The following is a 14558-nucleotide window of genomic DNA, read 5'->3' on the forward strand; positions in this document are numbered from 1 at the left end:
TCAACACAATGCTAGAAGCCAATAGAGAAGTGTCTTCACACGTGGAAAATCTTTGTACCCAGAATTCCATAGCAAGCCAAACTGTCAAGAGTCAAGTCGAAAGGAATTTTCCGACATGCGAGTTTTCAGAAAGTCTACCCTCTTAGCACCTGGAAAGGAAGTTCTCTCTCACCTACTGAGGAAGTTCTCCAGCAAAATGAGAATGAAAATCGGGAAAGAGAAAGAAATGGAATCCAGAAAACAGTGGACCTCACCCAGGATGGCTCACTCCAGAGTGACAGTTATCCAACAGGAAGGCTCACTTCAGAGTGACAGTTATCCAATAGGATGGCTCACTCCAGAGTGACCATTATCCAATAGGATAGCTCACTCCAGAGTGACAGTTATCCAATAGGATGGCTCACTCCAGAGTGACCGTTATCCAACAGGAAGGCTCACTCCAGAGTGACAGTTATCCAACAGGAAGGCTCACTCCAGAGTGACAGTTATCCAACAGGATGGCTCACTCCAGAGTGACCATTATCCAACAGGAAGGCTCACTCCGGAGTGACAGTTATCCAATAGGATGGCTCACTCCAGAGTGACAGTTATCCAATAGGATGGCTCACTCTAGAGTGACAGTTATCCAATAGGATGGCTCACTCTAGAGTGACAGTTATCCAACAGGAAGGCTCACTTCAGAGTGACAGTTATCCAATAGGATGGCTCACTCTAGAGTGACAGTTATCCAAGAGACCCATTTCAGATGAGAGTACACAATCTCAGGCTCTCTGTGCCATAGATGTCCTTGAGAGGCTGGAATGTTTGAGAATATGGAGGAGATACATTCTTTAGTAAACAAGAGAACAAAACAGAAATGTCAAATTCAGGTTCAATTATGAGACAATAATAAAAAAAATCATGGAATGTAAGAAGAGACTCATTTTGATATTGGCAGTAGGTACATTTCATTTCAAGTGACACAGGAAACATGACATTGGATATGTTTGGAAGAAAATATCTTAGCTTCTACTTAGCTCCCAGTAAACAATATTTACAAAGCCAAAATAATGTAGATACTATCGATTGGTATTCAGTGTTCTGATCAGCCTATAGGTAAAACATGAAAGGCTTAATCTTTTATTCAGAAATAAAAGGGAAAGTAATCCTGAAAAGGAAAAAGAAAGCAGAAAGAGGTTGAGAATTAGTTGGGGGAAGAGAGGTGGAGGGAAGGGTAGAATTACTTACCTATTCCAAATGGGGATGAAAAGATAAAGTCTACAGTTAATGGAACAAGGACTAAAGAATTGTTACTGTTCAAAACTATAAACCAATAGAAGTATTAAAAATGACATCTATCAAAAATTTGGAAAAGGATAGGCAAATGAAAGGTGGGAATAGTGTAAGTTAAATCCTTATCTTTTGTAATGGGGGATTATTAAAGATTGTCTAAAGTTAATAAGTCAAGAAATTATTGTTCAAACATTATTTAATGTTAGGAAGTTAGTTAACAGAATATCTAAAAATAGAAATTGTTAAATGCATTGCCTCTAGGGTATGGGACTAGGGTTAAAAGGGTGGTGGGAAACTGTGTTTTTCATTTTAAGTCCTTCTGTACTATTTAATTTTTTACCTTGTGCATGTATTACTTTGAAAATTTTTTAATAAACTTAAATAAAAACCCTTCAATGGCTTCATATTAACTAAGATACAGTCCAATCAAAACACTTAAAATGGCTTATAAGGCCCTCAAGTATTTGGATCCACCCGGTGTGTCCAAGGCTCATCACATCTCCCCATCACTCTCTAGTTCTAACCGCACTAAATACCCTCCAGCTATTCAGACACACTTCCCCTTCTCTTGTCTCTACAGGTGTTCCACAGAAAACAAATCCTGTCCCCATCTCACCATGTGTCTGCTGATTCAGCTTACTGTCTAGCAGGTTTTCAATATCTGTTGAGTGAATGAATGTGCAACAGGGTGTTCATGAAAATCACCAACTAGTGTTCTTTCCCAAGAAGGCACATGATGTTTGTCTCTATTCCAGGAGCATTTCAAGACCATGATGTACGCTTTCCTGAACTATTCATTTCACAGTTTTGATAAGTTTTAGTCATATACGAGACCAGGTGATGTCAGAGGATTTCTATCCATCTGTTAGTCTCTTTGGTATGTTCTTTGCCAAACTGCCTCAATAGCATAATCGATTTTCCGCTATTTTTCCCCTGTAGTTGGGAGAAACAGCCAGCTGTCTAGTGGACATCTTCAGGCTCCCAAGTTCCATGTGTCCTGCTACGCCTAGCTTCTTGGTGGCTCTTCCTTCTTCATTAATTTACTCTCTTCTGTTGTCTACCTTCCCAGGCCAACTGGAGCTCTCTAATGAGTATTGACTGACCTTCCTGCCAATCTTCAACAACTGCATTTATTGGAATCTTTCCTATTTCCTCTTAAGATCACTCTCTGATTTACCTAGTCCCTAAACCAATGTCCCCACCCAATGTCACAACCTCACCTAATATATGTACTTAACAGGCCAGTAAGTAATCAAATACTGCCCTAGATATTGACTATTCTTGCTGACAAAAGTAACACACCCTTCTTTCAAGACTAATTCACGCCTACGTTCTTTACGCCTTCAAAGATTTTGGACCCCTACTTGGCTTCCATTTTGAAACAGATTTCTTTCATTGACCCACATAATTGGAGTCAGTCTTCCAAGTGTGGTAGAGAAGGGGTGGAGGTTATCCTTAACTTTTCAGACATCTAGCTACAGATACACAAAAACAATTCCACATCTAATTCGAGAGTTACAGAAATGTTACTTATTTGGATTCTTGTGATTTAAATGCTGTAAAGAGAAGCGTTTCTTTGATAGGAAAGCTTGAGCAGTTTATTTCCAATGTTCTAGTGTCATGTTAGGTGGTTGGTTTCATAGGTGCTCATTATATTAGAAATAAATAGAATAAATAAATGAGTAAATTAAAAACAAGGTATGCGTTGACCAGTGATGACAGTGTCAGAAGCCAAGGATTATGTTAATACAAATATGTGCACCTGAGGGCCATCAGAGAGTTAATCCTGTTCATCTGCACTATATAGGGACTCATATAATTAGTTAAGAAATATGTACGTGGAGGTACTAAAAATTTCTTTGCATGAGCTGCCTAAATTTGGACATCATAGGCACTTTCACAGATTGCCAAAATTATTTAGTATAATTTGAGAACTGAGATAGTGCTGAAAGGGTAGGAGGGAGGGCAAAATGATCAAATGTACAGTATAAAAACAAGTCAAGTGGTTGGGAAGAGGCCCAGAGACATAGAGAGAAGACCCCGCTCCGCTTCTCAACAATACAGCAGCCTCTGCCTATGCCCAGTCCTCTCATCTGGGAAGTGTCTGATGTAAACAGGAGCCAAGAACCTGGAAAGATGATAAGCTCATTCCTCACCCTTTGTCAAGGTTAACAGAGACAGGAGAGGAAACTCCAACTTTTTTTTTTAATAGTTTCTCCTTTTCTTGCTATCTGTGTAGCCTTGGAACCAAACTGTTACAAAGCAAACAATAACAAGCCTTAGTTAAGGCTTTTGACATTTAATCACAGGATGATTGGCACTATAAGCTTATTTATTGATGACAAACTTAATCAAAACTTAGAGCAGACTTAAATCTCAGGTCCTTATAGGGAAACTTTCAGATAAACGATACAAGGGCAAAGATCTGACTTATCAGAAGTGTTTGAGTGACCTTTGGATAAAACCCAGTGGATCTCTGGTACTGGATAAAGAAGGGCCTTTGGGGCTTCCCTGGTGGCGCAGTGGTTGAGAGTCCGCCTGCCGATGCAGGGGACACGGGTTCGTGCCCCGGTCCCGGAAGATCCCACATGCCGCGGAGCGGCTGGGCCCGTGAGCCATGGCCGCTGAGCCTGCGCGTCCGGAGCCTGTGCTCCGCAACGGGAAAGGCCACAACAGTGAGAGGCCCGTGTACCGCAAAAAAAAAAAAAAAAAAAAAAAAAAGGGCCTTTGATGGGGTGGGGAGGAGAGAATATGCTCAGGTATAGCCGGTGATGGTGTTAATGCCCTCCAGCCAAAGACCATCAGAAACACACCTGTAGTTGAACAAGTTGGATGTATTACTTATCGCAGCTGGGGGAAATGCACAGCACAGGGAACTGTGGGAGTCTCAGTAAAAGAGTGTTAGAAAGAACCTGTTATAGGATTTGGGCTTGGGTAGGTAGTTTAAGGGAGGGTCTAAGGAAGCAAGGCTTTGTTCTGGATTGGATGCTCTCAAGAAGCAGTGGCACTTCTGGGTGAGTTTCTCAATAAATCTCATCTCTAAGGAGGGCTGACTAAAGTGAGCTTAAAGCTGGAATTGGCTTTTTTAAAAAAAGCAGCAGTTACTCACTTTAGACAAGAGAGAGATGTGTCTGGTATTTTGTGGTTGCCCAGAGATCTTGTTTCCATCTAACTTTATTTATCATAGTCTCAGAGTGACCTTGTCTGAGGTCAATGTTCTGTGAAATTTTTATGTCCGACAGGGCAAACATGGCCATGTTCTAGCTGTGAGTGTCAGACAACTTCCTGGGTGTCAGGGGCTGCTTTTTCTTTTCTTTCCTAACGCAAAAGAATAGAGAAAGAGCCTTTGTTTCTCTTACAGAAAATTCAAAACTGTACTTCTCTTGACTGAGCATAAGGGATAAGTTAGAAAAAAATTAATATCACAATTAATATCACAAGAGATATCCTGGGAAAGGATGGTTCCCTAATGATCCCCTAGACTTGGTGGAAGTCTTCGTTGTAAACCAAAATGAAGTTGGGACCGTGCTCAATACTCAAGGGGCACTCACTTATTGTCTGAAACATGCCCACTCCTTAAATGTAGGTTCTGGGCCATGCCTAGGAGGAATAGGAAGCAGTCATGAGAGTAGCAGTTTGCTTTTACATAGGAGGGATAACAACAAACCTTTACAATTCATGTAATTTCATTTGCTAACTGCTATAATTGGTGCACACAGAAGGAATTGAAATTTAAAACGGAAACTGGAAGATGCATTTCCCCAGTGCTCAGACTTCCCTTGCTAAACTTAGAATCTCTGTTGGGATAGGAGATTAAGGTAGTAAAGGTCCATGGCCTCACCCAGATTTTCAACATTTTTTTAGCACTAAACTACATGAAGCCACTAGAGAAACACTTCTCCAAGTTAAATTAAAAACCTTTTTTTTTTTTTTTTTTTTTTTGCGGTACGCGGGCCTCTCACTGTTGTGGCCTCTCCCGTTTGCGGAGCACAGCCTGCGGAGCACGCGCAGGCTCAGCGGCCACGGCTCATGGGCCCAGCTGCTCCGCGGCATGTGGGATCTTCCCGGACCGGGGCACGAACCCGTGTCCCCTGCATCGGCAGGCGGACTCTCAGCCACTGCACCACCAGGGAAGCCCAACCTTCTTGTTTTATCTGCCCTCTTTTAAGAAACATTCATAACATGTTTCTTAAACATTCATAAAACCAGTATAAAATTTTGGTTTCTGAAAGATACATTTCCCACATTTGGGCATCCTCTTCTAGTCTAGCCATCAAGTCACCTAAAAATTCATTAAATAAACATGTATTGAACACAGACTGCAATGCTAATTACTGTTACAGGGTCTGGAAATACAAGGTAAACATAATAAAGCTCCTTCCCGTGTTCCAGTTAAAACATAAAAATGAACAAATAAACATATATCAGGTATGTTAAGTCCTGTGAAGTATTACAAAACAAAGGATGGGGAAGAGAGTGTTCTGGGATAGAGGAGTAGACAATGGGTAGTGAGGTCCAGGAAAGCCTCTCTGATAAGGTGACATTTGAGCAAATTCTTAAAGGAAATGATGGAGCAAAGCCTGCAGATAATTCACGGCAAAGAGAGGTAAAATTATATTTGGCATATTGAGAGCAGCAAGACAGACATGAGCTTCATCCCTAGAACAGTCAATAGCTACTTTCTCAGATGTAAGTCTTGACCACAGATTTCTGACCTTAACATTCTATTAGGGGCCATTAACCTAATGGACACTTGTAACTTTTGAATGTCTGTCCTCAAAGTCAAGCCACATTTCACAATAAATTTTGCAGCTGCTCCCCTCTGAAATTTCTCTGACTAAAAAGAAAGAGGGGCTCATCTCAGTAGTTGTTATGGCCTCTACCAAAGGGACTGAATGGAGACATGACTCTATACTTTTCTATACTAATTTCTGGGCCCCTGTCAATGACCCGATGGATCCAGTAAGTAGAATTTGGAACCAAATTCATACGGAGAAAATTGATCTGGAAACAATTGACAAAATTTGCATAGCAATGAAAATTTTAGTCGTATATGTTGATGCCCATCACGACAAATGTGTAGAGAGTAGTGAGAACCTTAGACTCAGTTACTCCTGGCTTGTCATTCTATATCCCCCCTTCCCCCTTTCCCCCACCTGCCCAAGAAGCTGAACGATGTCCATTCGACCTCAGTTCAAATTAAAAGACACTTTGGATCACAAGTCTCAATATATAACGGGAAGACTTAAGAAGGAAGGCCTTCATGTCACAGGAACTTCAGAATAAATTCTGAAATAACATTTGCAGGAAAAAGAATTATGTTGCTGGTCTTTATAAGAGTAGGAACTTTAACACACTCTTCCTCTGTAGGAATTTTGTTATGGAGATATTTGGCCTTCCATGATTCCCGATCCCCATACAACAGCCCCTCTGGCATCTTGATAGTTGTAACCCTTGTGGGATTGTGTATGAAGATGTATAAACCACACTGGTGTAGGTGCAATTATAGGAACTTGGATCTGTTGTGTGCCTACCCGTTGGGCCTGATATTTCAGAGCTGGAGGAAGAACATCCACGCAGCCTTGGGCTAAGTCAGCTCCACTGGTTCCCAGATGGCTGAAATCTTCGGTACAAAACCAAAGTTTATGTCTGACCTGGAAATGGGAGGAGTTTAGAAATGTAAGAAGCCTCCTCCCTCATTCATCAATGGAGGGAGAGAGTTTCAGCCTGGATATCTCTGGAGTGGCAGTGATTTTCTCCAAGACATCTTCTGTGGTTGGAACATTACTGGCTCCTACCATATATATTCCATATACTTATAACCCAAAAAACACCCCACATTAATTTCACAAATGCACCAAAGGAGAATATGAAAACTTTTATAACTCTGAATTAGGGCTGGCCACCTGTCAAGATGGCCAGCAAACTCCAGCTTATTGCTTTAAATAAACATGCAGGCAGGAACTTGCCCCTGGAAACAGACCATGCTATAATTTGAATAAAGGTTATCACACATGTACTACAGAATGAAAAATGTGGATGAGTCTTCCCTAAATACTCTCAAGTTGATGACTTTGCTCTTTACTCCCACTACAACACAATTTTAATGAATACACTTGAGCGTTATAATGTTAGGAGATATAATTATAACAGTACTTAAATTAGCCTGGGTCCTCCAAGAGGCAGAAGCCTGATGAGGTCAGGTGTACAAGAGGTTTATTAAGGGAAACACTTGTGAGAGAAGATGGAGAGAGACCCAGAGGAGGCTGGAAGAGCCATCAGACTGCGATGTAGTTTTAACCTTTGTGAGGAGAGAGTGAAAGAGGGAATGGTTTGCACTGTAGGTCTCAGAAGGTTTTGACAAGGCCTCTGGAGAGTCCGCGAGCCAAAGTCACAAACCAAAAAAGTCCCACGTCTCCTTAGTGCCCCCACCATACTTAATCACTGGCCAGCAGAAGCTCCTGGGCCACGTGGCTTTGGCGCCAAGGATTGTAGAGCACAGCAGCTGGGCCCGTCCGTCAGCCGCATACCCACTCCCTGCAGGTGGCAGATCTGAGCCGAGCATTTTCATAGCCGCAGAGACACTCCTTCTTGAAACAGCTGTAGACACCTGTTCTGGATCATCTTAGTGACTTAATTAACCTCGCCAGTGACTCATACCAGTACAGGCACATAGGTGGATTCATCCGTCTCTATTCCTAAATTAGAGTGTGGCTAATCCTTTCCAGATTCCTGAGGCCCTTTAGGGAAAGACTATATGGGACCACATGAAGTTTAACTCGTAACTAAAAATAATTGAAGGAGGCCAGTGACTATTAATGCTAGCCCACAGTTGGAAAGCATGTGTACAAAGTAAGCCCTGCATTTGGCTTAGTGAGAAACCGGAATTACTGCAGAGATGTTCCTCTATTTGACAAAAATGGACTGATGTAACACTAGTAACAATGAAACTCTGATCTGTGTACGCTAGACAATTATTACATTGTTTATAACCCAAAAGGAGCCCATCGTTGCAGTGCAAAGGGCGTGGATTAGCACGCTTGGCTCAAGCTAATTCGTATCTACCCTTGGAACTGGAAATGGCTTCATTGCCCCCTGAATCTTGTAAGGGAGAGGTAGATTATCTGAACAGAATTGCAATTTGGTTAGAAAGGACAAGAGAGGTGAGGTAGAAAATAGATGTTGAGGAGGTAACCTCAGTGTTTCTTACATGGCATTTCTTAAAAACCTTCCTACAAATTGGAGACTACAATCCAAGCTCCTTAGTATACCAGCCAAAGTCCCTTAAAATCTGGCCCAAATGCCTCGTAGAGCTAGCACTATATATACAAGTCCTGTTAACAAGCTCCACTCACAATGAACATTTTTTCTCAAACCAAGCTTTTCACACACACATCTTCATGCTGCAGACTATGACATAGCCTCACTTTGTAATGTCTGCCACCCTCATCTGCCCACAAAGATCATACATATTTCTCCAAGGCTAAGTTTTAGTGTTACCTCTGTAAGTTCTTCTCTGATATCTTGATTAGAAATCATTGCTTCTTCCTTTCTGTTCCCTTGCACTTAATTTGCAGCCAATTCAGCATCTACATAAATCCATCTGACACTATAGTTGTTTCCTGTCTCCTCTCCTCTCTCGACTTACTGACCACAGTATCACCGTCATCTCCCAGAGTGCCTCACAGAATATGTGCCCCGTGAGAATATGCTGACTTTCATGGACTAGTTTCTGTGTTCTCCTGGGTGGGAGGAAAGGCCTGGGGGTTCACACCTTCACATGAGCAATGATCCTTAGTCACATCCATGCTGGTCACCATCTTTCATTGCCCAATTTTTTAAATGGACCCTTATGCTGTGCCTTATGTTGCTTTGTCTCCATTCTTCAGCCAACCCTTGCTCCCAAATGGCAGGTACGTTACTGATGGTGGGTCTGCTTCTACTCTCTGACCCTGGAAAAATCACCTTTGTTTGAAATCCCTTCTTCTGTTAGATCAACACTGAAATAGGCTCAGGAGTCCTTTTAGAACAATATAGTAAAGTAAATATGGTATTTTACCATAAAGACTGAGATTGATGTAGGTAGAAACCGGTTAAAACCTAAGAGCACAAACTCTCAAAAGAGATCTTGAGCTCAGCGCTGACATGGAACTTGCTTCACCCTCCCTCAGGGCTCGTTTCCCACTTTGCTTCTCACAGGTCAGTTGTTTGCTGGTATGAGACCAAGAATTCAACTAACTTCACCTCACATTGGGCTTCCATCCTGAAGTATTCGGAAATTCTGATCTGTTGTATCCAAACTGTCCTCCTTGTATAGGTTTCGCCATGCTCCTTCTTTCTGCAACATGACTGCATTTGGTTCTCTGCCAATGAGGTTTGCACTAATCCTCCAAAGACTTATTTACTCACCAATTCAATAGACATTTCTTGAACATTCACTATATACTTATTTATTCAACATACATTTACATATTTATTAAGATACTACATTCCAGAAATGAACCAAAATCAATGGTGGGCAAAAAGGAGACAGACTCCACACTCATACCATGAGAGCCTATGAGAGAGAACAACATTAATCAGATGAGCATACAAATAACTGTAAAATTACAACCTGGGTAAGAACAGAGGTTTATCAGAAGGACGATTTAGTACAGTTCTGGAGGTCAGGACAGCCTTTCCTAAGGAAGTGATGACTGAGCTAAGATATGAAAAAAGAGTCATTTTCTAGGAGAAGGAAATTGCACTTTGGTAGGAGGGAGTTTTGTACATCGAGCAACCTTAAAGAAAATCCCTGGAGGAGAGTTTGGCCAAGAAGGTGGAGTAGGAAGACCCTGAGCTCACCTCCTCTCACGGCCACACCAAAATTACACTATTTACAAGGATAGTAGAGCAAGGACTGATGAGAAAAACCAGAATCTACCAGAAAAGATCTTCTACAACTAAAGATATAAAGAAGGAACCACAACAAAAGGGGTAGTCGGGACAGAATCATGGTACAACAAGACCCATACTCCCATGTAGGTGACCCACAAACAGGAGAATAATGAAAATTGCAGGGGTTCTCCCCAAGGAGCGAGGGGTCTGGGCCTCACATTGGGACTCCCCAGCCTTAGGGGTTCTGCACTGGGAAGACAAGCCCCAGAATGTTTGGCTTTGAAGGCTAGCACGGCTTACTTTCGCAATAGTCAAAGGGCTGTAAGAAATAGAGACGTCACTCTTACAGGGCACACACAAAATCTTAACCACTCCGGGACCCAAGGCAAAAGCAGTAATAGGAAACGAGCCAGGGTCAGACCTGCTTACTCACCTTGGAGAGCCTCCAAAAGAGGCAGACGGCAGCTGGGACTCGTTCTGGGGACACAGATGCTGGCAGCGGCCATTCTGGGGTGCTCATCCCACGGTGAAGCACCGGTGTTGGCAAGTGTGATTTGGGGATCTGTCCTCTAGCTTATTAGAACTGGGACCTGACCCCACCGAACAGCCAGCCAGGCCCAGTCCTGAGACACCCCAGACCAAGTAGCTAGCTGGGTAGAAACACAGCCCCAGCACACAGCAGGTCAGCTACCATAGGACCCCTTGAACCCCCAGTCACCCCAGGACACGCCACTGCCCACCAGAGGGGCCAGAACCCAGCCCCACCTGCCAGTAGGCCAGCACTAGCCCTGGTACCGCCAAGGCCCTGCAGCCCCACACAATGGAGTATTACTCAGCCATAGAAAAGAATAAAATCCTGTCACTTTCGACAACATGGACGGACCTAGAGGGTATTATGCTAACTGAAATAAACCAGACAAGACAAATACTTTATGATTTCACTTATATGTGGAATCTAAAAAACAAAACAAATGAACACACAAAACTAAACAGAGGGCTTCCCTGGTGGTGCAGTAGTTAAGAGTCTGCCTGCCGATGCAGGGGACATGGGTTCGTGCCCCGCTCCGGGAAGATCCCACATGACGCGGAGCGGCTGGGCCCGTGAGCCATGGCCGCTGAGCCTGCGTGTGCTCCGCAGGCTGTGCTCCGCAACAGGAGAGGCCACAACAGTGAGAGGCCCACACGCCGCAAAAAAAAACAAAAAAAACTAAACAGAAACAGAGTCATAGGCACAGAGAACGAACAGGCGGCGGTTGCCGAGGGGGTGGGGGTGGTGGTGAAGAGGTGAGGGAGATTAAGAGGTACAAACTTTTAGTTACAAACTAAATCAGTCACAGGTATGAAATGTGCAGTGTGAGGAATATAGTCAATAATTATGTAGTATCTTTGTACAGTGGTAGACAACAACTAGACTTATCAAGGGGATCATTTTTAAACGTACAGAAATATCAACTCACTGTGTTATGTAACAGAAAACTAATACAGTGTTGTAGCTCAATGGCACTTCAAAAACAAACTCCTAGGAAAAGAGATTATATTTGTGGTTACCAGAGGCTGGGTGTGGGAGGAGGGTGAATTGGAGGAAGGTAGTCAAAAGGTACAAACTTCCAGTTATAAAACAAATAAGTTCTAGAGATGTAAGGTACAACGTGATAAAGATAATTTACATGCTGTACCTAATATACAAAAGCTGTTCAGAGAGTAAATCTTAACTGTTCTCATCACAAAGAAAACTTCTTTCTATTTCTTTAACCTTGCATCTATATGAGACGATGGACGTTCACTAAACTTATTGTGATAATCGTTTCCTTATGTATGTAAGTCAGATCATTATACTGTACACCCTAAACTTATATAGTGCTGTACATCAATTATAACTCAATAAAACCAAAAGAAAAAAGAAAGAAAGAAAAAGAAAAGTTATATTTAAAAAAAGAAGGACTTCCCTGGTAGCTCAGTGGTTAAGAATCCACCTGCCATGCAGGGGACAGGGGTTTGAGCCCTGGTCCGGGAAGATCCCACATGCCACGGAGCAACTAAGCCTGTGCGCCACAACTACTGAGCCTACGCTGTAGACCCTGTGAGCCACAACTACTGAGCCCACATGCCACAACTACTGAAGCCCGTGTGCCTAGAGCCTGTGCTCTGCAGTAAGAGAAGCCAACGCAATGAGAAGCCCACACACCTCAATGAGGAGTAGCCCCTGCTCGCCACAACTAGAGAAAGCCCGCACACAGCAACAAAGACCCAACACAGCCAAAAATAAATAAATAAAATAATTAATATATATTTTAAAAAAAGAACTACAGTAGATGAAAAGTATTCTCCATTCCCAAACACCCGGGAATCACTTATCAGAGGTAACTATGGTTATCAAGTTCTTCACACACACACACAGAAGCTGTGTGTCTCTATAAAATCTTTTTCTATATTAAACAAGATAATATTACACACACTAACCAACACATTTTAAACATTAAACTTTTAAACATTTCCATACTAGTACCTGCAGAGTTACTTCATTCCTTTTAACAGTTGAAAAGTGTTCCACTGTATGATGTAGCTTAATTTAACCACTAACTTACTGTTAGAATTTACTGATTAGGTAATTTTGAGTTGTCTTTGGCTTAAAGAACAGAAATTTACTTTCTCATGTTCTGGAGACTGCAAGTTCAAGATCTAGGTGCCAGCAGGGGTCAGTTTCCCTGAGGCCTCTCTCAGTGGCTGAGGGATGTCTCCTTCTCACTGTGTCCTCATATGGCTTGTCCTCTCTGTGAGGGCATCCCTAGTGTCTCTTCCTCTTCTCACAGGGACACCAGTCTTATTAGATTAGGGCGCCACCTCACTGGCCTCATTTTAACTCAATCACAATTCAGCCCATAACAAAAAGCATTTCACAACATATTAAAATAAGTATCAGCACTTCATTCCTGATTGCCCCCACTCTCAAACAAACAAAAAAAAACTGCTTTAAAATCCTGAAAGTATATTTTCATAAAGATCCAAAGAAAAATAGAATAATAATTAGCATTATGTTAGTTTAACACCAAAGAGGGAAAATGAAGAGTCAGTCAACACTACCCAGTGTACACTTAAGGGGAGGCAGGGGTGGAGCCTGGACTTGGGAAGGGAATGAAGTGGAAGAAGCAGAAGCTGGATTGCAAGGTTTGAGCTTCATTCTTGTCAAAGGTGAGGGTGAGCTGCAGGAAATAAATGACATGTTCTACACAGATAGGCAAGAAATGGAGTTTACCAAAGTATATTTTTACCCAGGAAGAAGTCAAAAAGAGATTTAAAAAATGAAAATATATAAAAGGGAACTCGACAGCAAGATCCTGGAGGAGGTGCTACCTATTTTACAAAGAGAATGGGCTCGAGATCTGGTGAAGGCACTGGCCTTGATAAGCCCCGAGACAGAAGAGAATATGAGTGAAGTGTCCACAACATGTTAAAATCAACGAGGATGTAAGATTAACTGCTACTTTTAATTAATGCTTATAAAAAGACAGTCATGAACCTTTAAGAAAAATAGATACATCCGGTAACTTTATGAACAGTGCGATGATTTACATGTATAACCAGTGTTAGCCCCAAACGGGGGTGGGGGGATTATAAAATAGGGATCTAAAGCCCCCTTCTCCATAATCACTCTCAAGTACGCACGCGTGTCCCCACCCCTACCTGTTACTCTCTCCCCCTAAAACAAAACAAAACAAAAACTCCATAAAAGTTAAAACAGCGCATCTACTGCACAAAGCTGTGCAAAATCAGATTCGCGGCAAATTTAGAACTCTTTAACCTTGATTTTGACCTTCCCACCAGTTTTAGGTAGAAATCCAAGCAGCAGCCACTCTATAGCTTTAGCTGGAATGGACGTGTCTGGTGTTGTAACGGGCACGTTTCCTTCCCAGCAAGCACATCACCGGGCGGCATTTCTGCCTACACTCCTAGACTCAGTTCTCCTGGGGGAGCTCCGTGGACCGCCGAGAATCCCGCCCGGCACGGGGTGCAAGGCCGGTCGCTGGCCACCAGGGGGCAGCCCCTCAACTCAGGAGCCGCCCTGAGGCGGTGACACGACAGCCTGGATTCTCCGGCGCCGCACCCCCGGACCGGAGGGGAAGGGACCCAGTTCCACGCGGGGCCCAAGCAGAGCCTCGGCCGTGGGTTACGTTGCTGTTGAGGGATTCTTCGCCCCGAGTCTGCCTTATTGGAGACTTGGCGTGTGCTTTCCTCACCAACTGTGACAGCAACTTTGCGGCGCTCCCTCTCGCTCCGACGCGACCCTCGGAGAGCCCGGGGTAGTCGGTTTCGGCCCGGACAACCGAGGGCCGAGAGGCCCCACCTCCCCGGGGGGCGGGGCGGGCTGCGAACCCCGCAGGAGCCCGGCCCCGCCCCTGGCGCGGTGGGGA

Source organism: Lagenorhynchus albirostris, chromosome 8 (genome assembly GCF_949774975.1).
Source record: "Lagenorhynchus albirostris chromosome 8, mLagAlb1.1, whole genome shotgun sequence".
Classification (NCBI taxonomy): domain Eukaryota; kingdom Metazoa; phylum Chordata; class Mammalia; order Artiodactyla; family Delphinidae; genus Lagenorhynchus; species Lagenorhynchus albirostris.